Source organism: Camellia sinensis, chromosome 10, assembly GCF_055761805.1.
Source record: "Camellia sinensis isolate YWXY chromosome 10, ASM5576180v1, whole genome shotgun sequence".
Taxonomy (NCBI): domain Eukaryota; kingdom Viridiplantae; phylum Streptophyta; class Magnoliopsida; order Ericales; family Theaceae; genus Camellia; species Camellia sinensis.
In genome coordinates this window covers 101,710,372-101,732,520 of record NC_138970.1, presented here as the reverse complement: position 1 = coordinate 101,732,520, position 22,149 = coordinate 101,710,372, and the positions used below count along the sequence as shown (strand labels likewise).

General features: G+C 36.9%; 1 pseudogene; it reads left to right on the top strand.

Moving 5' to 3' along the window:
- Positions 1-574: 574 nt before the first annotated feature.
- LOC145800597 (uncharacterized) lies at positions 575-5,629 on the top strand (annotated as a pseudogene).
- The last annotated feature ends 16,520 nt before the right edge of the window (positions 5,630-22,149 follow it).

The following is a 22,149-nucleotide window of genomic DNA, read 5'->3' as shown; positions in this document are numbered from 1 at the left end:
TAGAGCATGTCTTACATTTGTTAATGCTTTTGCTGCTGCTGCTGCTGAAAATACATGCACTTAGTTGCTACTACTATTGCTGCCTTAGTTATTGCTGCTGCTGTAGAGCTGTTTTGCTGTTGCTGTTCTGCTGCTGCCAGTTATTGCCTCTTTTGGGAGGCAAACCACCTAAGTGAGTTAGGCAGCCCACTTTGAGCCCTGGGGCATTTCCTAGCCGTGTGTGAAGCCTGCACCTCTCCTCTTGGGTATGAAACATTCAATATAAATGATAATATTGAATAATGAATGCCTAGATTTACTTACCCAAAAAAAGAATGCCTAGATTGTTTAGACTTTGTGGAATTATTATTATTTTTTCTTTTTTTTACTTTGCAATTATTCATAGATCAGATAAATTATTTGTTATAAGATCCTGCATTTTTTTTCCAAGTTTGCTTAAGGCATTTAATGTTCTATCAAAGAAATTGTGCCTTTTCAATGGCATTACTTTAAGGTTATCAATTGTGTAGCCTCTAGTTTATTGTTTTATATTCTAATTTCTTTGTTGATATAGGTATTCAAAAATACATTTAAAATGGACAAATATTGAATGTTCAAGGATAGAAGATCAAAAGACTATGATAATGAAGTTGAACAATTTCTTAATTTTTCTATAATCCATGCAAGTGATCTTCAATCCATACGTTGTCCTTTTAGAGTCTGTGGAAACTTGAGAAGCCAACCTATTCGAGAGAAATCATATCTTTTTCAATGGAATTGACCAAAGTTGTACCACATGGATATGGCATGGAGAAGCAGTCACCAGTGGGGCATCACCATGTTTAAATAAACAAGATTTTTCCAAACAACAATTTGACATGTCTTTCATAGACAAAGTAACTGAAACAATAAAAATGGTTCAAGATGCATACAATCATTGCACGGCTGATCCTGAAGTGTTTAAGAAATTACTTGAAGATGCGGAAAAACCATTATATCCGGGTTGCGCAAAGTTTACCAAGTTATCTGTATTGGTTAAACTATATAACTTCAAAACTACGAATAGCCTATCTCACACTGGGTTTTCAGATCTACTGACATTGTTGGGTGATATGCTGCCAATGAACAATAAAATACCATCATCAATGTATGAGGTTGGGAAGACATTTGCTGCATTGGGAATGGGATATGGGAAAATACATGCATGTCCATATGATTGCATACTCTATAGAAAGGATTACAAAGATGCAACTTCATGTCCTACATGTGGTACATCAAGATGGAAGTTGAAGAAGAATTCCACTGAAATAAGAAAGGATGTGCCTGCAAAATTTTTATGGTATTTTCCACCTATCCCCAGGTTTCAAAGGATGTTCCAATCAGCAAAAATAGTGAAGGATTTGACATGGCATGCTCATGAAAGAGATTCTGATGGCACAATGTGTTACCCTACAGATTCTCCATCATGGAAGTTAGTGGACCACAAGTGGCTAGATTTCACTGCAGAGCCAAGAAACCTTCGATTAGCTATTCTGCAGATGGAATGAATCCACACAGTTCCCTTAGCAGTAGGTATAGTTGTTGGCCAGTTATAATGATTACCTATAATCTTCCACTGTGGTTATGTATGAAGAGGAAATTTATGATGTTATTATTGTTAATATCAGGTCCGCAACAACCTGGTAATGACATTGATGTTTACTTGGCACCACTAATTGATGATTTGAAAATGTTGTGGGAGGTAGGTGTTGAAGCTTATGACGTTTATAAAGAAGAACACTTCAGACTAGAGGCTATATTATTGTGGACAATTAACGACTTTCCAGCACTAGGCAATTTGAGCAGTTGTACTGTAAAAGGGATATTATGCAAATCCAATTTGTAGTGAAGGAAAATGTTCTCATAGATTAAAATATGGTAAGAAGAACACATATGCTGGCCACAAAAAATTTCTTCCATGTTACCATCCATATCGAAGGCAAAAAAAAGGCTTTTAATGGTGAGCAAGAGTTTGGATTAGCACCAATACCATTAACTGGAGAGGAGATATTAAATAAGGTTGAAGGGCTTGTAACCATATGGGGAAAGAAAAATAAAAAAGCATTAGATGTTGGTGGTACAAAATGTTGGAAGAAGAAATCATTATTCTTTGATCTTGAATATTGGAAGTACTTACATGTTAGGCATAATTTGGATGTTATGCATATTGAGAAGAATGTGTGTGAGAGCCTCATTGGTACGTTACTTAATATTTTAGAAAAAACGAAGGATGGAATTAATTCTCGCCTTGATCTTGTAGAAATGGGTTTGCGTGAAGAATTGGCACCACAAATTGGGGAGAAGCGAACATACTTGCCTCTAGCATGTTACATATTGTCTAAGGAGGAGAAAAAAATAGTGTGTACAACATTATTGGAATTGAAGGTTCCAGAAGGATACTCTTCAAATCTGGGAAGTCGTGTATCAATGCAAGATTTGAAACTTTATGGTCTAAAATCATACGATTGTCATGTATTGATGCAATAGTTACTACCTGTGGCAATACGATCCGTGTTACCTAAACCACTACAAGAAAAAGCACCTTTGGCGACTAAATTTTTAGTCGCCAAAAGTCCATTTTTAGTTGCCAAAAAGCAGCTCTTTTGCGACCAACATTTTAGTCGCCAATAGTGATTTACACTTTTCAAAATCATACATTTAGCGACTAATCTTTTAGTCGCCAACACTCACTGAATCGCCGACTAATCCATTTAGTCGCCAAAATAAAGACTTTTGGCGATTAATAATTTTAGTCACCAAAGGTGCTTCTGTGAAAAAAAAAAAAATTACCAATTTTTTTGCTTCTTCTGAGATTCGAACCACGGACCTTCTACTTTGTACACCTTTACCAACACACTCCCTCCACTATGCCACCACAAGATCACATGAATATATATGCAATATATATTATTTATATAGTATATTGACCCGTATTAATTTAAAACTATATATATAAATATAATTATTTTTATTTAATATTTAATTTATGTAAAAAATAAATTAATTATTAAAAAAAAGGTAGCCACTTTTGGCGACTAAAGTTTTTTTTAGTCGCCAAAAACCTTAGTTTTGGCTATTACCAATAATTTAATCGCTAAAAAAATTAATTTCCATCTAAAAATAACCACTTTCGGCGACTAAACTGATTTTTAGTCGCCAAAACCGCCACTTTTGCCGACTAAACTCAATTTTAGTCGCCAATTGTCCACTTTTAGCTACTAAAAATTTTTTAGTAGCCAAAAACCTTTACATTTGGCTACAACATTTTTTTTTGTTGGTAAAACACCTACAATCGGCGACCAAACCATTTTTAAGTCGCCAAAGCCTATACTTTTGGCTACTAATCTTTTTTAGTCGCCAAAAACCTTCACCTTTGGCTACTAAAATTGTTTTAGTCGCTAAAACCCATGTAATCAGCGACTAATCTGATTTTTAGTCGCCAATAAGTACACATTTGGCTACTAAACTGTTTTAGACTTTTGGCTGCTAATTCAATTTTAGTCGCCAATTGTCCTACTTTCAGCGACGAAATTTACATTTTTGGTCGCCAAAACTACTTTTTGTTGTAGTGAACATGTGAGACGTGCCATTATCAAGTTATGTTTATTTTTCAATGCTATTTGTAGCAAAGTGGTGGATGTGGGAAAATTAGATGAGACTTAAAAAGATCTTGTGGTCATATTATGTTTGCTTGAAAAGTACTTGCCACCTTCGTTCTTTGATATCTTGGTGCATTTGACAGTGCATCTTGTTAGAGATGTTCGACTTTGTGGACCAGTTCACTTTAGATGGATGTACCAATTTGAGAGGTTCATGAAGATCTTAAAGGGTTATGTTCGTAATCGTAATTGTCCTGAAGGTTGCATTGCTGAATATTATATTATAGAATAAGTTGTTGAGTTTTGCGTAGAGTACTTATCTGGAGTGGATGCAATCAGGATTCCTTCTATGAGGCAACAGAGGTGAGTTGAATTCGTCAGTACTTATGATTTCGATATCCTTTACCACTCGGGAAAAGGAAATGTGGTCGCAGATGAACTTAGTCGACAACATGGGATTATAGCCTCTTTTGATGATTCAAGAATGGAAGTCTTTGGAGTTAATTTCGATGCATGATGTTTAACCAATAGAGAGTGCTGAGAGGGCATACATTGGTAGTTTGACCGTGCAGCCGAGCTTCCTTTGCAAGATTAGTTGAGGCTATGGTGGCGACAAGAAATAACTATGATCGTAGGACATGTCGTTTGAACTTCTTTTGTTTTTCTTGAGCTTAGGGTTGTTAGTAGTTTATGTATTTTTTTTTTATTTTGTTTATAACCTTAGTATTGGGATATTTTGGCATGGTTTGTAACCATACATTATTTAAGTTATTTTGATTACGTATTATTACTTTAATGTTGGAGGTATTGGTTAGTTATTAATTGTGGTGGATGGTTTGGTTGGCATTTAGTTTTTTTTTTTTTTTGTTTCACCCCTAAGCTTTGGATGATGGAATATTATTGGGGTTTAGTCCTAATTAAATATTTAATTGTCCGAATTTTGGGGCGTGACACATGACAGTTGATGATATAGAAATTGGAAGGCCTTTATCAAGTGGTTATGTTGTTACTGTTGATCGTAATGAATGGGAGTAAGCACATCGTTATGTGTTAGAAAATACAAGTGACATTCAACCATACATTGAGTAAGAATATTTCATGTACATTTTTTTACAATTGTATTCTCACAAGTTAGAGATTTATCTCATAATATATTGCTATGTTCATGATTTGATAGGGAGCATATGGCTTGGTTGAAGCTAAAATATCATCGTCAATCACAAAGTCAAAAATGGCTACAAATTGAGCATAATAAAACATTTATGTATTGGCTTCGTGAAAAGGTAATGGGGTAATTCAACATTTATTATTTTCTAATACCGAATATTATTAAGAAAAAAATTAGCTAACTATTCAACCATATATAGGTCTCAAAGGAATTAAGTGGCCAAAATAATATCTCAAATAACCTGAAGTGGATAGCACAAGGACCTTGATTGGATGTTATAAAATTCTCTGGCTATATCATCAATGGTTGTCGTTATCACACAAAAGATCGGGATAACTCTCGAGTCAGCCAAAACAGTGGAGTTAGTTTAGTGGCAACAACAATGCAAGTGACAAGTTACAAGGATAAGAACCATGTGTTTACGGATATGAGTTACAATGGATTTATTACTAAGATATGGCAACTTGACTATAATATGTTCAAGATTTCGGTATTTAAGTGTGATTGGATTGACAGGACAAAGGGAATTAAAGTGGATGAGTTAGGTTTCACATTAGTTGAGTTAGGGAGGATAGGCCATAAAGACGATCCCTTCATTTTGGCTTTCCAAGCTAAGCAAGTTTTTTATGTACAAGATCAACTTGATCCGAGATGGTTAGTTGTGCTAGAACCTCCTCAAAAACAATATTCCTGTGAAAAGGATGATGAGTTCAATGATTTTTGTATAGAGTATCATGGCTTTACAAAAGTTTTGCTAGAAGTTGAATCATTAGATATGGTTGATGATTCATTGTCATCTTACATGAGAGGAGATTGTGAGGGAACTTGGCTTGATGATCCATGATGAAATAAAAAAAAATGTCTTTGTAAGAATGTATGTCTAAGTGTTGTATTTTCATGTTAAAATGTTTGACTTATATTCATTTTATTCATGTCTTTATATTTAATTGTCTAACTAGTTGACCTTTTTTTCTTAAATTTCTTTTTATCTTATTCACAGGATGGATACTTCTCATGTCTTGCCTACTGATGGAGAGGATACATGGTTACTTGCAACAGAACCAAAATCTAATAAAAGAAAAGGCAGAGGTTCGACAACATTACTAGATGTCATAAAGGATAGGAGTTCTGGTGTATGAAAAGCCATTGACTATAACGAGAATGGTCAATTGATTGGAAACAATTCAATCAAATGTTCAAGCTATCATGGGGTGTTGGCTCGCATAATGGTTCCGATATGCTATAAAGACTGGTTTGAGGTGCCAGGTAAACTGAAAGAAAAACTATGGAGTTGTGTGGAGGTAAGTAAGACACTTAAACTTGTATTTAAGTGCAAACAAAATTTGAATTTTATAACATTATATTTTTTCGCTACTCAGTTAACATACAAAGTGGATGAAAGAAGTAAGAAAAAAGTGTTATCTTCAATTTGTTCAAAATGGAGGACATTCAAGAAAGAACTTACCAAGTACATACGTGAAAACAAGTCCAATCCCGAGATCATATCAAACCCACTAGCAATTTATGGATTCGTTGAAAAAGACATTGGGACTCATTTCTTGAAGGGCGACTATCAGAAGAGTTTGAGGTAAAAATAATCAAACTTTAGTTATTTAAAATGTCAGTATTAAATGCTAGACCCATCAAACTTTGTATAGTTCTGTAATAACAGTGGCATGCCCCTTGTAATCTTGTAAATTTTCTATTTTATTTTATGACTTATTCACCCAAAAAAAATATTAAATGCTATACGTTTGGATTTACTTTGTATGTTACATTTTTAAAGATTTTGAGCCAGGTTCAGAAATAGAGATGAAGTCAAAATAAGTATGACCATAGAATTAGTCGAAAGGGCTATGCTCGCTTTCAAGAAGACTATGTAAGTGGTTATAAATTTTATAATTTAATAACAATTTTGATATGATTATTTTGAAAAATTGATGCATGTTTGATTGATAGAAACGTATGACCGGATCTACTGAAGATTTGGACAGAAGCATTCTATGGAAAAAGGCTCGTCAAAATAAAAATGAAGAATATGATGACAAGACAATTATGGAACAAGCTGCGAGAATTGTAAGATATTTGTATGTATTGATTGCATTTATTTTATACTACCTCAACTGTTCATCTTTCTTATATAGTAATGTAATATTGTAGGATTAGTTGACCAAACAAAAAAGTGATGGGAGTTTAAAGACTGAAGGATGCAATGACATTCTTACTATGGCATTGGGTACTCCTGAATATTCTAGTCGAGTAAGGGGTGTAGGAAATTCTGTCACACCTAGCACCTACTTTCACTTGCCTAGACGTGGGAATCAGTCACATTGGGAGAAGAAATATAATGATCTTGAGGCAGTGGTGGTACAATTGCAAGCTAGGCTTAGTACAGTGGAACAACAAATACCATATACACTAGAATCTGAACATGTTAGCTCAAACACCTTGAGAAATGGTTATGAAGGAAATTCTCAACGTGATTTTCTTTCAACAGAAAACAGAGTGAGAACTAAAGATGACATTCCACCCCAAGCTCTTACCCAAAATATTAAAGGTGTGTAGCATTTAGAACACCTAAAGTTGTTATATTTTCTAATACTGTTAGTGATTTTATTAGTGCTTTTGTTGTTATCTATGTATTTGTTATAGAGCAAATGTTCAAACACGTTGAAAAGTGGTGGTAGAGGCAATTTTTAGCATGATTCTATCTTAGCAGAAAATAGAGTGAGAACTAAGGACGACATTCGACCTCAAGATCCTAAACAAAATAAGCGAAAGGTGTGTAGTTTTTATATATTGATGTTATAATTTCTAATATCGTTAGTGATATTCTTAGAAGTTCCATTGTTAACTTTGTGTGTTATAGGGCAAACCGTGTAAACTCGCGGTAGATTCCATTGAAAATATTGTTGCTCATGGTGCGGTGTATGAGAGAATTGAACTCAATGAAGCCATTCATACGGTGCCATTAGGAGAATCCAATGTACGTGTGTCTATTGAAGTTGTTATTCAAAAAGATGCCCCTCTTCCTATACCTATCCTAGATGAGATGCTTATTGTTGGAGAAACAGTGGGATTTTTTGTTTCTTGGCCCAAAAATCTTGTATTGGTTGGTGATGAGGTAAAATATTCAAACTTAGAAACTTTATTACACTTTCTTAAAATTAAAGTTGACTTATATTTGTTTATTTTGAAAATTTTAAACTTAGGGAGCTTCAATTAATATTGAATGTGGAAAATATCAAGAGTCCATTCAATCTTTTGTTTCATTAGTTGAGCATATCAAGTATGATGAAGCCATAGACATTCCACTAGAGAAAGACATATTTGGGGTGGAGATCAATATCCAACTTCAAAAAGTAGACATGGAGTACATATGTCATGTAAAAGAATTATCTGTTACATGTATCATGTTGTACATAAGGTAAGGAAAATTTGCTACATCAATAGCTATTTCTGCAGATTTTACGAACTACGAATTTAATTAACATTTGTTCCTTTTATTAGTCATCTCCATCAGGTATTGAAGGCTTCCAATTGGAGGAAACAATTTGTATTTGTTAACCCTTGTATTGTTAGTGGAAAAACTATGGCTGGGGAGAAATCAAAATCAGTGTTGCTTGCAAGAAGTTAGAGGAGGCTATGCTAGAACAATTGATTTTAATTCTTTATAATATTGGGTAATTATCTAAAACTATTTATTTCATGTGTTCAAATGATAATAAACTTATTAAGCTCATACTTGTGACTTTTTCAAGTGTAAGTACCATTGGATATTGTTAGTCATTGATCTAACATTGATGATTGTGTACTTGCTTGATCCGATTAATTCTAAAATTAACACAAGCCTTGAAATTGTAATAAACACGAAATTTTGGCTGGTTCGTACATTTTTAAGCAATTTGGGTTAGCCTAAAAATATTTTGACTTTTGGAATTTCTTTTATAAAGTGCTTTGAAAATTTATGAAACTACCCAAAGGAGGAGGGCCAATCCAGTTTGGAAAGTAGTTCAGGTAATCAATATCATTTTCTCTAATTTTATCATACTTATATTTATGCTAATGGTTGTTCAGCTTGATCATAACACTTTATATGTAGTTTCTAATAATAATAAAAATGCTTTCATGTAGTCCCTGCAACAACCTACAAACGTTGAATGTGGGTTTTATGTAATGAGGTATATGAAAGACCTCATTAGAGATCAAAGCATCCTAAGAAAACAAAATGTCAGATAAATTCTAAACTTTTATTACTATTATATTCATGGCACTTGTACATTTTCTTTATTATCTAATTGTTTCTAAATAACCTCCTGCAGTTCAATGGAAAAAAGACTTGCACGGAAACTGAACTTGATGAAGTGCAAGTTGAATGGATTAATTTCGTACTAAAGAATATGAGTTGAAATCCAACATGTAGTATGATATAACTTCCGTTCTTTAAATTGCTAATAAACAATTTTTTTAGTTGGCAAGGAATATATAATCACTTCAAGAACATAATAAATTTCATAAAATGTGTAAATTTTACTACATACAAAAGCAATTGTACAATGAAAGATAGTAAACTCAAGTACATCCTAGGAAAACTCACAACCTTCACAAAATATCACTCTTACACTCAAGAGTTTGAGATTGCTTCACACTAGATCAGTCTTGCATATCAGTCTTGTATTGCATGATACCCAATACAATGAATATAAGGATGAACCCAATTCGAAATATGAATTGTGGGGAAAAAAAAAAACTAATAAATTGATCACAGGAATACCAGTTATAGTATGGATAACATTTGAAAATGAGTAATTTGGATTGGTCGAACCTTTGATTGATCTCAATTGCTTCTCTTTCTATCCACTCTCTATTTATATTTTTTCTTATATGAAAACAGATACACCAACACATAATTGTTAAAATCTTGGTGGAATTGCTCAATACTCAAACGCTGGAATTGTGGGGGATTGTTCATTTGTTTGTTCTTTTGGAGTTGACCTATCTTGACTTGGTATATGCTTTTCTTTCTCTACCTTGATCTGAGCTTTAATTTTTGTTGGGATTTAGTTTAGTTTACTCTCTCTGTTGATGTGTTTCCATAATAAGTTTTTGATAAAAATCTTTTCAAGGCTATGATTTACTAATATGTGTTTATATATACTATTCAATCATGCTTCATAGGCTACAGGAAAACCAGTCTTCATATAAAGGGTGAGGGTAATATTGATAAATCCAAATCCAGTAACTTGTTCTCTTTTGTTATTTCATAATTGGAGAGTGAACCAATTATGCAGTTCTTTTTTCTTTTATTTATTTATTTTTAATTTCAAATTAGTTGGATTACGAATCAATGGAGTCGAGTTAAGTTGAGTTCTTGTTCGCCAGAAGCTGAATTCAGAAAATTACATTCTGTTTAGAGTGATTTGGTGAGAAATGAAGAGGGAGGAGGGGGGGAGGGGGAACTCTTTTTGTTATGTTTGGTTTATAATTTTGGATTTGTTGATTCTATATATATTTGGTTTTATGACTTTAAAATATCTATCCATACACTGAAGATTTTCATTTTAGATTTATTGATTCTATTTATATGTCATATTTATATATGGTAATACAAACATTTTATACTAGTAACAATCAAAGTCGTTATTCCTTTTCTATTAATGCAGGGGATGAAGAGTCAGTGTGATGAGAAAATGTCCGATTTTGTCTTTTGTAAGACAAGAATAGTCTTTACAACAATAGTAACTTCATTCATATGCTTCTAGTTGTTTATGAATTAATTTGTGTTTTTATTTTTTAGGTCAGAAATTTCCTAGAGAGATGCAAAATATGGTCAAAGAATTCAAGAACTTAGTTTTTTCAAGTTTTTTTTTTTTTTTCATTTTTTAATATATGTAATCACAGTTAATTTTTTTTTATTAATTCCTTTGTATATACTTTTGAACATTTAACTTTCATTTATGAAATATATGACGTTATTCCATTCAATATATGGTTATGGTTCAAAATATAGTATATAGTGTGTATTACATTCTTCAAATACGCATACAAAAATAATATTGATTATTCTTCAAATATGTTGAATTCTTGTTTTTGTCACAGGTTTTATTAGTTATTAATCACACTTATAAGATATGATCTAAATGTTATTAATCACACTAGATGTGATCTAAATGCTTTTAATCACACTTAAAAGAAGTGATCTAAATGTTTTTAATCACACTTAAAAGATGTGATCTAAATATTATTAATCACACTTAAAAGATGTGATGAAGTCATTTTTTAATGACACTTAAAAAGTGTGATTAAAAATGACCCCTTTTAATCACACTTCCAAATATCACACTTTAATAAAACTTAAAATGTGTGATTAAAAAACATACATCACACAAAAAAAGTGTGATCTTTATCTATATTTGTAGTAGTGATCCCTTGACTTCATCATTTTTTTTTCTATTTGACTTTTCATACTATCTGTTCAATTTTTTTGTCTATATGTTCAAATTTATATCTATATGTTCAACTTTTTTAACTACCTGTTCAATTTGTTTCCCCATCTGTTCAATTTTTTTGACTAAATTCTATCTACTTGTACAAATTTTCCCTTAAATTCTATCTATCTGTTCGTTTTTTTCTTTCTATTTGTGTCAACTATTTTGTTTATCTATTGCAATCATCATCGTCAACATCAATTTTTTCCAGATCTGTCTCATACATACACAATCACAAATATACATACATACACTCACACACACATATATATATACACACACTCAAGATATGCACACCCATAGATATACAAATAAAACTCAAATTCAACATAAACAACAAACAAGAACTACAAAATAATAATAATAATTTGAACAGATCTACATGTGAAAAATATGTTCAACAACTCAACCTATTTGTCACAAAAAAAAAAAAAAAATGTCAGATCTGAGAAATCTATTCAAGTTTTCTTTACTCTTTCTTCCAATCTATTTCCCTTTGTTGCCTTGTATTAACCTAGATCAACAAAAATCATCTATACATACAAGTTAATCTATATTTATATATATTGAAAAATCCATAAAATGATACATATAAACAAAAACATCACAATTACATATATATACACATATAGATAGATAAGTTCGTAAATGACTTCGATTTCCAACAAAGTAGTTTGACAGTCCTCTCCTCCTTTGTATAATCAACCCAAATAAACAAACCATTTGAAATTAAAACCTAACTTAAAAAAATTAGCTTCCTTGGAAGAATCTCTTTCCAGCAAAGAATCTCTTCCTTTGAAGAGAGATAACTTCTGTCGAACTTGCTTTGTATTTCACGTTCGTCATCATCACTGTCGTCAGGCACTCCGATTGACAAACTCTCCGAAGAGATCGCGGAGCTAACATATGCCTCAATCTTATCTTGCGTCGGATGGTCCATAACATATACCGCCTATCGCTGGAGAGGAAGAGAAGATGTCCGAACAGGTAAAACAAAGATATCAAACATCAGAGACATCTTCGAATCTGAACGCCATCAACGTCCGAACTAGATCTGGAACTAGATACATGTTGGTGTTGATTTCCAACCACACAACCAGAGGGGGAACTTAGCTGGAGAGCACCAGCAGAATAAATTAAGCCCAACAACCTTCACAAGAAGATAAGAATTTGGCGGTGGTTTGTCCACTCGGGGGCACTCCGACGATCAAGTCAGTAATCGATATCTCTCAAAGATAGCAAATTGTGCTTAAACTCACAAGAAAAAACTTCCCTTCGACAAACGAGGTGCCTTGCTTTTATAACCTGCAGTGACCTGATCCCTTTAAAAGCCTCACTTCAATGGACTCAGGCTCAATGCTTATCCTGACCCTTAGCTAGATAGAGATAAAATCTTCTTGATCCTTATCTTTATCCAGACTGAGATCCTCCTCTATTCTAGGACTCTTGTCCCTTATCTGCTTATCTCAGATTCCGGCATCTCCATAGATAACCTCGGCCTAGCCAAGATCATCTCGGTAATGTGACCAAGCCACGTGGCACCTCGGCTGACACTTTGGCATCACTTTTGCCATGTGTTGTTATTCACAAAATACATCCCCACAACTACCCTCTAGGTTCTACTACCTCGGCAACTTGAGGTGATAGAACCTACATCGTTTGTCAATATAGTATGTTGGCTTAAATTCACCCTTCTCTTCGACTGAGATCATGACTCGTCGGCTTCATATAACCAGGAATCAACTGTCCACTTTACCAAGGATCAAGAACCGAGAATCAAGTTCTTTATGCGTCTCAACTGAGATCGCTCCTCTGGCCAAGGTCATGGCCTTATTATTTCAAGATTTCCAAGAGTTCTAACTACACATGAGCTGTCACGTACGGTCTTTTCAACCATTTCCTCCATGCGTCCTTTCCTCATTAGTTCATACCTGACACGCGCTATTAGGTCGCGTCGCTTCTGTTCACGCTGCCTGACAAGCACGTCGTCCAAGGCTAATTCATTATGTTTTCCCGCCTTTTCGTTTTTTTTACAAAACTCCGTCCTTTATTTTTCCGTCCTTTCACTTTTGCAGTTACAACTTCCCTCCACTCTTAGACTTTTTCTCTCTAAAGTTTTTCAATCCGCCATTGTTGTTTCTTCGAGCTTTGTAACTGCTCCGTTCACCTCCTCCGATAAGTTTCTCATTTGTTCGTTTCTAGTCATTCAAGTCGTCTGACTCCGGCGACTTTCATCCCGACTTTTGTTTCCCCAGTTTCAACCGGTAAGTTACTAATTTCTTTCTTCCTCTATTCAGTTCTTTATTGTTTTCTTAACATGTTTCTTCTTCGCATCTGCCACATGTCTATATTGTGTCTGTCGCCATTGAATTCATTCTCACAGTTGTACTCTGTTGTTATTTGCATGTTCTGGTCATCATGAATCATTTCTTGTTTCTTGAATTTTTGTTGTGTTTCGAGTTGTACTACTAAAATGTCAATTGTGTTTGCCTGTTGTGATTCTTGCATATTGCCTTGCACTCACCTACTCTATTGCTTTCTTGATTCTGGATCATTTTCTTCTCTGTTTTTCTTGCTTGTTTTCAGATCCTTGGCCTTTGATTCTTATTTCAGTAGTTCTAGGCTTAGGATTTGCTTTAGGACTCATATCCTTAGGAAAACTGAAACAAATTCCCCTTAGATCTTCAAGAATCCCCACCCTAGTGCTCTCTAGGGCTTAGCTGAGGTCTTTTTCTCCAAAAACCCTTCACAAAATACTTTCAGCTGATATTATGGGGATGTTTAGGAGAAGGGTAGATACTGTAGACACCCCATTTTTAACCGACCTCAAGACTTAGACGTTATCGCTTGTGCACTCGATGATTATGATTGCATTTGTTCGCTTTGAGTGCCCGAAGTCCTCGGTGGAACGCCCTGTCTTTGTGCCTTTAAAGCTTGTCCATTTTGTGCTTTCTTTTGGACCAAAACCTTGTTCTTTCAAACTTGGAACTTGTGGTGACCTGCCGACCACCACCATAGGTTGTCGGCCACGGCTCATGGTTGTCAGCCATTGGTGTGGCCGGTCGGCCACCAGTGTCTTTTTCCAGATATTTGTTGACAGCCGTGCCAGTTGTTGGCACATTTAGCTATATCTCCGTACAGGTGTATGGTAGGATGTTTTTAAGCTAAAGGCTTGTTTTTCTATATATAGGGGGGTTCCTCCCCCATTTTTGAGGGTTAGCAATTTTGGAACAAAATTATCTCTCTCTCTCTCTAGATTTCTCTCTCTTGCAATTTTATCCACATTTGCTCACAAATGCTACACTTTTGCCTATACACCCTAGATCAAAGTTGCTTCTCTTTGGACTAAGGTTTTTTGAGACTCTCTTTTAGCTCTAGGAGGAGGTTTTGGCTTGGATTGTTGGCCAAATTGTGTCTTCCCTTCAAGAGGTGTAACACTCTCCTTTTATACTTGTTTTGTACACTTGCTTTGCCATCTTTTACAACTGTTTTGGGGCTGGTTTTGAATTGTCAAAAATTCTGTTTTTGTGGCCTAGAAGTGTTGGTTTGAAGCCATTTTCAATTAAGGAGTGGTTCACCCTTCTTGCTTCTTAGTTTGAAAAGCTTCTCTACCTTTGTTCACTACTTTCAAACCAACTTTTTTGGGCCTTTCAACCACTGAATTTCAGAGGTTTTTCAGTAGCAAAAAACTCATTTTGAAGTCCAAAATTAGAGGGGATAACCTCCCCTCCTTGTGTCTTGTTTGCATGCCTAGTTAGCCTTATATGTTAGCCTATCTTTCTAGCAATTTGTAGCTTAATTCCAGCATGATTTAGGCTCTTTTTTGGACTGTTTTAACTCTATTTTTGGCTGGTAAAGTCTCTTGGGTCCTATAATGCATAGTTGTAGTGTAAGTCTTTTCACTAGTTAGGTGTTTTAAGGCTTTAACCACCATTGGTTTGAGCAGATTGCATGTTTTAGTGCTTTTTCTTACCTAATTTTAGCACTTATAATCTCTGCAATCTCCCTCATTTCTTCACTTTTTCATTTGCTTTGAGGGTTGTTTCAACTTTAGGATTGTTTAAGCTTGAGATTGAGGCTCATGCTTAATGGTTTAATCTTCTTTTGAGGGTTCATTACCAAGGGCATGAAGCTTCTCTCATGCCTTAAACTATCCCTTGGTTGACACTTTTTTCACCTTAGAAGACACTCACCAATGGACAAATTGATTAATGAATGGTTTGGTAACTAAAATGTGTAAACAAAATTGGCAAATAAAAGAGGTAATATAAGCATTCTTTTGTGTTGCATTACATGTGTTCAAATTATATGTTAGTTTGAACACAAGGAAAATGGAACATTTCATACTCAAAAGTGATGAAATGTGCCATTTTCCTAGGTCTCCATTGCCCTTGATCATGCATGATAGGGTGATGGTCATTTGAGTCTTGTTTTGCATTCATTAAACTTGTACAAACTTGGTTTTTTGGCCATCATGCATTGAAATTGCTTGGTTGATGGTTTGAGAGCTAAGAGTATCACTCATTTGAACTTGTTTGATGATAAGGAGTGTAACAGTACAAACAAACCTTCAAAAAGTACACTATTTTGCTTTTTTTTTTTCTTTTTTTTTTTTTCTCTCTGTTGCAGCAAGGAAGTCCAAGCTAGTGGTGGCCGACTAGTAGCCGACCGACCACCATCAGTAGACGACCGGTCACCATTGTTGGCCGACCGACCATCAGTAGTGGCCGACCGGCCCCCCTGTCGGCCACCTATGCAAATTCAACAATGTGTTCTTGAGGCAAAACAGAGTTGATCTGGAGAAGGAGAAAGCGTAAGTGCTTCTGTGCAACAGAGGCTTGCAGTAGCAAAACAGTGGCCTTTCGGGTGAAAAATCGAGCATGCATGCATCTCTCGTTTCCTGAGGCCTTTTAGTTAACTTGCTTAGTCAATTAGTTGTAGCTAAATAATTAATGGTGTATTAGTTGTAATTAATTAGCTCAGTTGCTTTGTAATTAATTAGTGAAGTATTTAGCTAATTTGTTTGATTTGTAATATTTAATTAGCTTAGATAAATAATTATTTAATTGTTTTAATTAAATAGCCTAGAGTAAGCTTGTTATTCATTTGAAGTGTTGTAATAATTAGCTTAATTAGTTTAGTTTAGCTAGCTTGTTAGCTTTTATTCATTCGGACCCTCCTTCGTGAGGGCGTAATGTTGTAACAAGTATGCATGCGTGCGTGTGTGTATGTTTTCCAACCCCACGTCTTTCTCCCTTTTATTTACCCGCTTTTGGTGGTTAGACTAGGGACATGTTTCAATTAGCATACCTTATGCTTACATCCATTCATTCGTATTGTATGCACCGAGGCTCGGCGCATCATTCAAACTGCATTGTCATTTCAATACTTCTTTGAATACGTGTTTAAATCACATGTTGTTCAAATTGATCCATATGCCATATTAGTAGCCAAGCCTATTAAATTGCATGTTGCATGTGTTGCATTAGGCATCTTGTATAGTTGGGAATCGTGCATTATTTTCTAACTTATATTTCTTGGCTTGGAGTACTAGGTGAATTTTTATACTTTAGCATACTTGCACAAGTGTGAATGTTGTCATGTCTAGCATGATTGCCATGAGGCTATGTGCTTAAATACTAAACTGCTTGAATGCCTGTGGAAGAAGGCTTGTTATTTGAATTGGAATGATTCAACAAATGTGCGTTTTAATCCCGCTTTGTTGAGTGGCAAATCATGTTTTAAGCCCACTATGTTTGGTGGCAAATCCGCAATCTTTAAGCCCACTTAAGGTGACAAATTCAAACCATTTTCGCAAACAAACATGAGTTGAATTGTTCCAAATTAAGCAAACTAGTCTATACTTGCTTATGCGCATCACATAGTAAAGCTAGCTTAATAATCAACAAGAGCACGTAATGTTTATAAAAAATCATTTCATGATTAATAGAGGCCGATCTTCGATCGGGCAAGCGGGGTTGCTCAATTCATGACCTTCCCCTCTCGTACCTAAGTTCCCGAGCTGAGGCAACTTTGGTGATGGCGGACACATGGCCTTTGGCACGAGTCATGGGTTTCTTAAATTTTCTCAAAATAAAATATTTAGGTGGTCTGTATCTGGCAAAATAGTCAAATTTTGGCACTTTTTGATTCAAAATCAATTTTTCAAAACAATTTTCTGAATTTGCACTCTTTGGTGATTATCAGTTTCATATTGCACTTGTGATATTAGATTTAGAATCGCGGGAGTCCGAACTGTAGGGCTTCTTTTTAAACCTTCTAAAAGGAGGCGTGAAAAAGGTGAGCTATAGTTTCTTGCCACTCTTTTGGAGATTTAGAGAACTTGACTCGAACTCATGATATGTTATTTTATCTACACTTATTTGTTTATTTGCATTTGCATTTGCATCAGTGCGCCTAAGTCACTATGTTTGCCATCTGCTATTCCTGAACGGTTTGTCGGAGGCTTGCTTGAAAAAGTTGCCAAAAGGCTGACCGGTTGCGGGCTCTGCCACGATGGGAACACAATCCTTGGATCTGGACTACCACTGTACCGTTTGATCCTCCTTTCACTTCTCGGTGATAGGTCTGAGAGGTATATTAGGTAGTCTTGCTGAGGTACCCCTTTTGACCAATCGACCTAGTTGTATATCGGAAGCCATAGAGACTGTTCACAGGTTGCTTACCCGAATGCAGGAATTGTGTGAAATCGCTTGTTTTGCGTAGTGAAACCCCTAGTTCCTGACGAAATTAGGACAGCGTAACCCTACCCCATCATAGTGGTGTTTTGGCTCTCACTTGCTTAATATGTGCTTTTAGAGTGAAATTCTACAGGAATGTATGTATCAGTTGCAAGTCTGGGTATCAGTTTTTGGGAGGTAGAATTTAGTATTGAGCATGGTTCTACGACTTTGATTACATCAGTGTACTGATTAGAATATGAGTAGAGGTACTGTGCGATTTTTGATTTTTGTTTTCCGTTTTGCTTTATTTCCTTTTGCAAGGTAGTTTTTCATCATTGCTTTGGATGATCCTGTTACCCCCCAAGCCCTTTGGACCCGAGTGAGATGGATTTGCAGATCCGGGGATCTTGTCAGAGGACAGCCAGTGTTTGTTCCACTCTCACCGGTTACTAGACGGAGGAGGATCAAGCAGAATTCACCGATCCAACAGTCACCTTTTACTTCACCTGCGCCCAGTCAGGCCCCAGTCTTCTACTTCTACTTCAAAAATAGAGTATTCGCTAGTTCTGATAACTCAACATCCCCCAATCAGCATGGAAGATATGCTTCATCAGCTCCAGCAGACCATTGAGACTATGCAGCTAGATACTGCCTGCTAAGCTGAGGTCACAGCCCGCCAAGCAAAGGTCGCAGCCCGCCAAGCAAAAGTGATAGATAAGCTTCAGCAATAGCAACCACAACCGGCTGTAGCCTCTGTATCCTATGCACCCCCAGTGAGTATGCTGACACCTGGGGTCACAATTAATGTTCAAGAGAATATGGGCATTTCGACAGATCCAATCCCACCTCAGACCTCCAAGGCAGCAGTTTACCAAATGGAAGCACCATTTGAATTCAAGGTTGACCCCACTACATTCAAGGTCAACAAGCTAGAAAAGCTCTTTAAGCAGACACAGGGTGTGAATTCAATCCCTGATATCGAGGATGGCTACACTGACTCCGCAGTGACTCTGTCGAACAGATTCAAGATGCCGCATATAGATCGGTTCGATAGCTCTGGGGATCCCATGGTCCATTTGCGTTTATTCTTTAATATCCTATGACCAATGGGCCTCACCAGACTTCAGAAGCTGTCGCTTTTTGACCGGACCCTGTCGGGTATAGCGGCCATCTAGTATGCAAAGTTGGAAGATTCCATGAAACGGAACTAGGAGGAAATGGCTAAGGCCTTCATCACACAGTACTCCTATAATATCCAGATCGAGGTCATTACCCGTGATCTTGAAGCGACTCGTCAGGAGCCGAAGGAGGGCTTCTAGATTTTGTAACGAGATGGATGGCCAAGGGCTCCATGATGACTATCCAGCCGTCTAAAAAGGACCAAATCAGAATGGTGGTCCGTAACTTGCAAGGAAGATTATTACAAAAGATGATAGTCTTACCTTTGTTTACATTTGCTGAGCTCCATGAAATAGGGGTTCAAATTGAGAATGCGACGAAGCAGGGGTTGATAGACAATGAGAAAGAGAGGCCCTTTACACGCAGCTCCAATACAAACACGAGCGGTAGCACTTCTGCACGACCTTCGGATGTGAGCATGGTCACCACCACACCCAAAACTTCCAATCCGTTTGCCAATACATCCAATACAACTCCACAAACCACAACCAGCTAGGCCTAATCTCAAAGGGTCTTTACTCCGCTCTATATGTCTTTATCCAAAGCCCTAGGGGTCTTGATCAGAAAGGGGCATTTTAAACCACTAGGGCCTCGCCCTAAACCTGATCCTCTCCCTCCGAGACATAACCTAGCCAAATACTGTGCTTTTCACTAGCAGCACAGTCATGACACTCATCAATGCTATAGGTTGCATCATGAGATTCAAGATCTCGTTGACAATAAGGTGATAGCATCTCTCGAAAAACCCAACGTCATTACAAATCCTCTCCCACCACATAACCAAGTCCCTCCACCCTAGCATATAAACCTCATCCACACACTGGCCGTCCCTTATGACCCCAATATATATATCATCCCTTTCCACCTACCTAAGTCGGCGTTGTTCATCCCTGAGAGCATGAACCTGTACATGATGAGCATATCTACACTCCAAACCAAATCAGTGGTGGTGACAGTGGAAGATAAAGGGAGGTCAGCCTTGGTACAGAATATTAATCCGCTGCCCAAGGGCTCTGAGGACTTATCTGAAGAGGTGTGTAACCCGTGCTTTTATATTGTCCTAGTGGACCAAGTTAAGCCAGAAGTGGTGTTGCCGATTGGAGGTCAGTGTAGTTCGAGTGGATGGGCCAAGTCAAGGCTTAGATGATCTAGCCGAGCTAGAAGAAGACATAGACAATTTATAGTTCTTTGATGAGCAAGATCAAGGGGACGTGCATATTGATTGGTTCGATCAGAACGAGTCGACAGACAATTCTAGGTGGCTAAGTGATGAACCCGATATAGATGAGGGAACTGAATTGAAGCTGGAAGAACAAAAAGCGGGAACCACTACAGTGGTCGGAATGGCCGAAGACAAGGGAAAATTGCCGAAGAGCATCGGTGTCAAGAATTTAGCTGAAGAACTGGGCACCGTGAGCACCACTGATATAGAGCAAGAGGCCTCATTGAAGTGGTTTGAGAAAGAAAGGGATCAAAACAAACTAGAAGCTGGAATAGCTCAACACCCTACGAGGAATGTTTCTGTTAAGAGAACCCTTAGACTGAAACCGAACGATTGCTTGTCGGTTGTCGGAGGTATATGGTGGGAAAATGATGATCTGCATCTTGCCCACACTGACGAGGAGTGGGGCGAAGATCTTCATGACAATACTTGGTATGTGGAAGAAGTCGACCACATGACAAGAAGCTGTCGATATTTTAAAACACCACATCTGGACCAACCTGAGGCATCTGGGAAGGATAAAGAAGTTAAGAAACAGAAGGAAAGACAGTTAGAGGAAGAGGTTGTGCTGAAATAGTTGAAGAAGATTCAAGCTGATACATCTATCTGGGTTTGCTTATGGCTTCACGAGTGCACAGATAGGCTGCACTGATGGCGATGGATAAAGCTAAGTTGTCTATCGACACCACCCTAGAACAACTGGTGGGATTAGTCTTCTCGGGAGGCACCGTGCTAACTTTGATCTTTTTAGACAAGGAATTACTGCCAGAAGGCTCTGCACACAACAAGTCTCTATACATATCCATAGAGTGTCGAGAAAAGTGGATACCAGTGGTATTAGTCGACACCAGGTCATCAATTAACATCTGTCTTTGTCGTACGACTTATGCTATTGGTTTAAAACCGGCCGATTTTGTGCCTACAGCCCAGGTGATCTGGGCGTATGACAATACAAGCAGAGAGGTGATGGGGTAGTGCAGATTAGAGTACAGGTTGGCCCAGCTCAATAGGACATTGAGTTTCATGTCCTTGATGTGCCAGCCACTTTCAATCTATTGCTTAGAAGACCGTGGCTGCACTAAGTAAAAGTCGTCTCCTCCACCCTCCACCAAATGCTGAAGTACCCCCATGGGAAATGGGTGGCCACAGTTTTCGGGAATTCATCTATACATCCTCCGCCAGAGGTCACTACACTTGTACTGGAGATTGTGCATGGTGAAGAGGATGTTTTCCTTTTGGGGTTTACCTTGGCTGAGGCTCGAGTAGTTCAGAATATCTTGACCATTGATGAGGGCTTATATGTCAGCGCCCAATTTTTATACCTCATGAACAAGCTACAGCACATGCCCGGAATGAGATTAGGAAGAAGTGGCCAAAAAGACGTTACTGTATTGGCCGATGTGCCTCATAACCCTCATGCCTTTGGTCTTGGCTATACACCCACCAAAGAGGACTGGGTGAGGAAAGAGAAATAGATGGTAGGAAGAGCCAGAGTTAACTAGATTGGAAACCTCTACGAGCTAGTGCACTGACCTATCCGGGGAACCCTAAATGGTTATTTTGTTTGGGAGGGTGAAGACTTCCCATTCTGTGGTTTCCCCGAACCTTGGTTCAACTCTGAGAAGCAGCGGGTTCCTGGCTTTGAAATTTTCTTTGGCTTACAGCTGCAAGACAATGATACAGAGGAATAGACTGAACTAACCACTGAGGCTGCAAAGAGCACAAAAAGTGACTCCGACAGCAATGAGTCTGGAGTAGGAGCAGCACTGGCATGTCTCCTTTCGGATCCTCA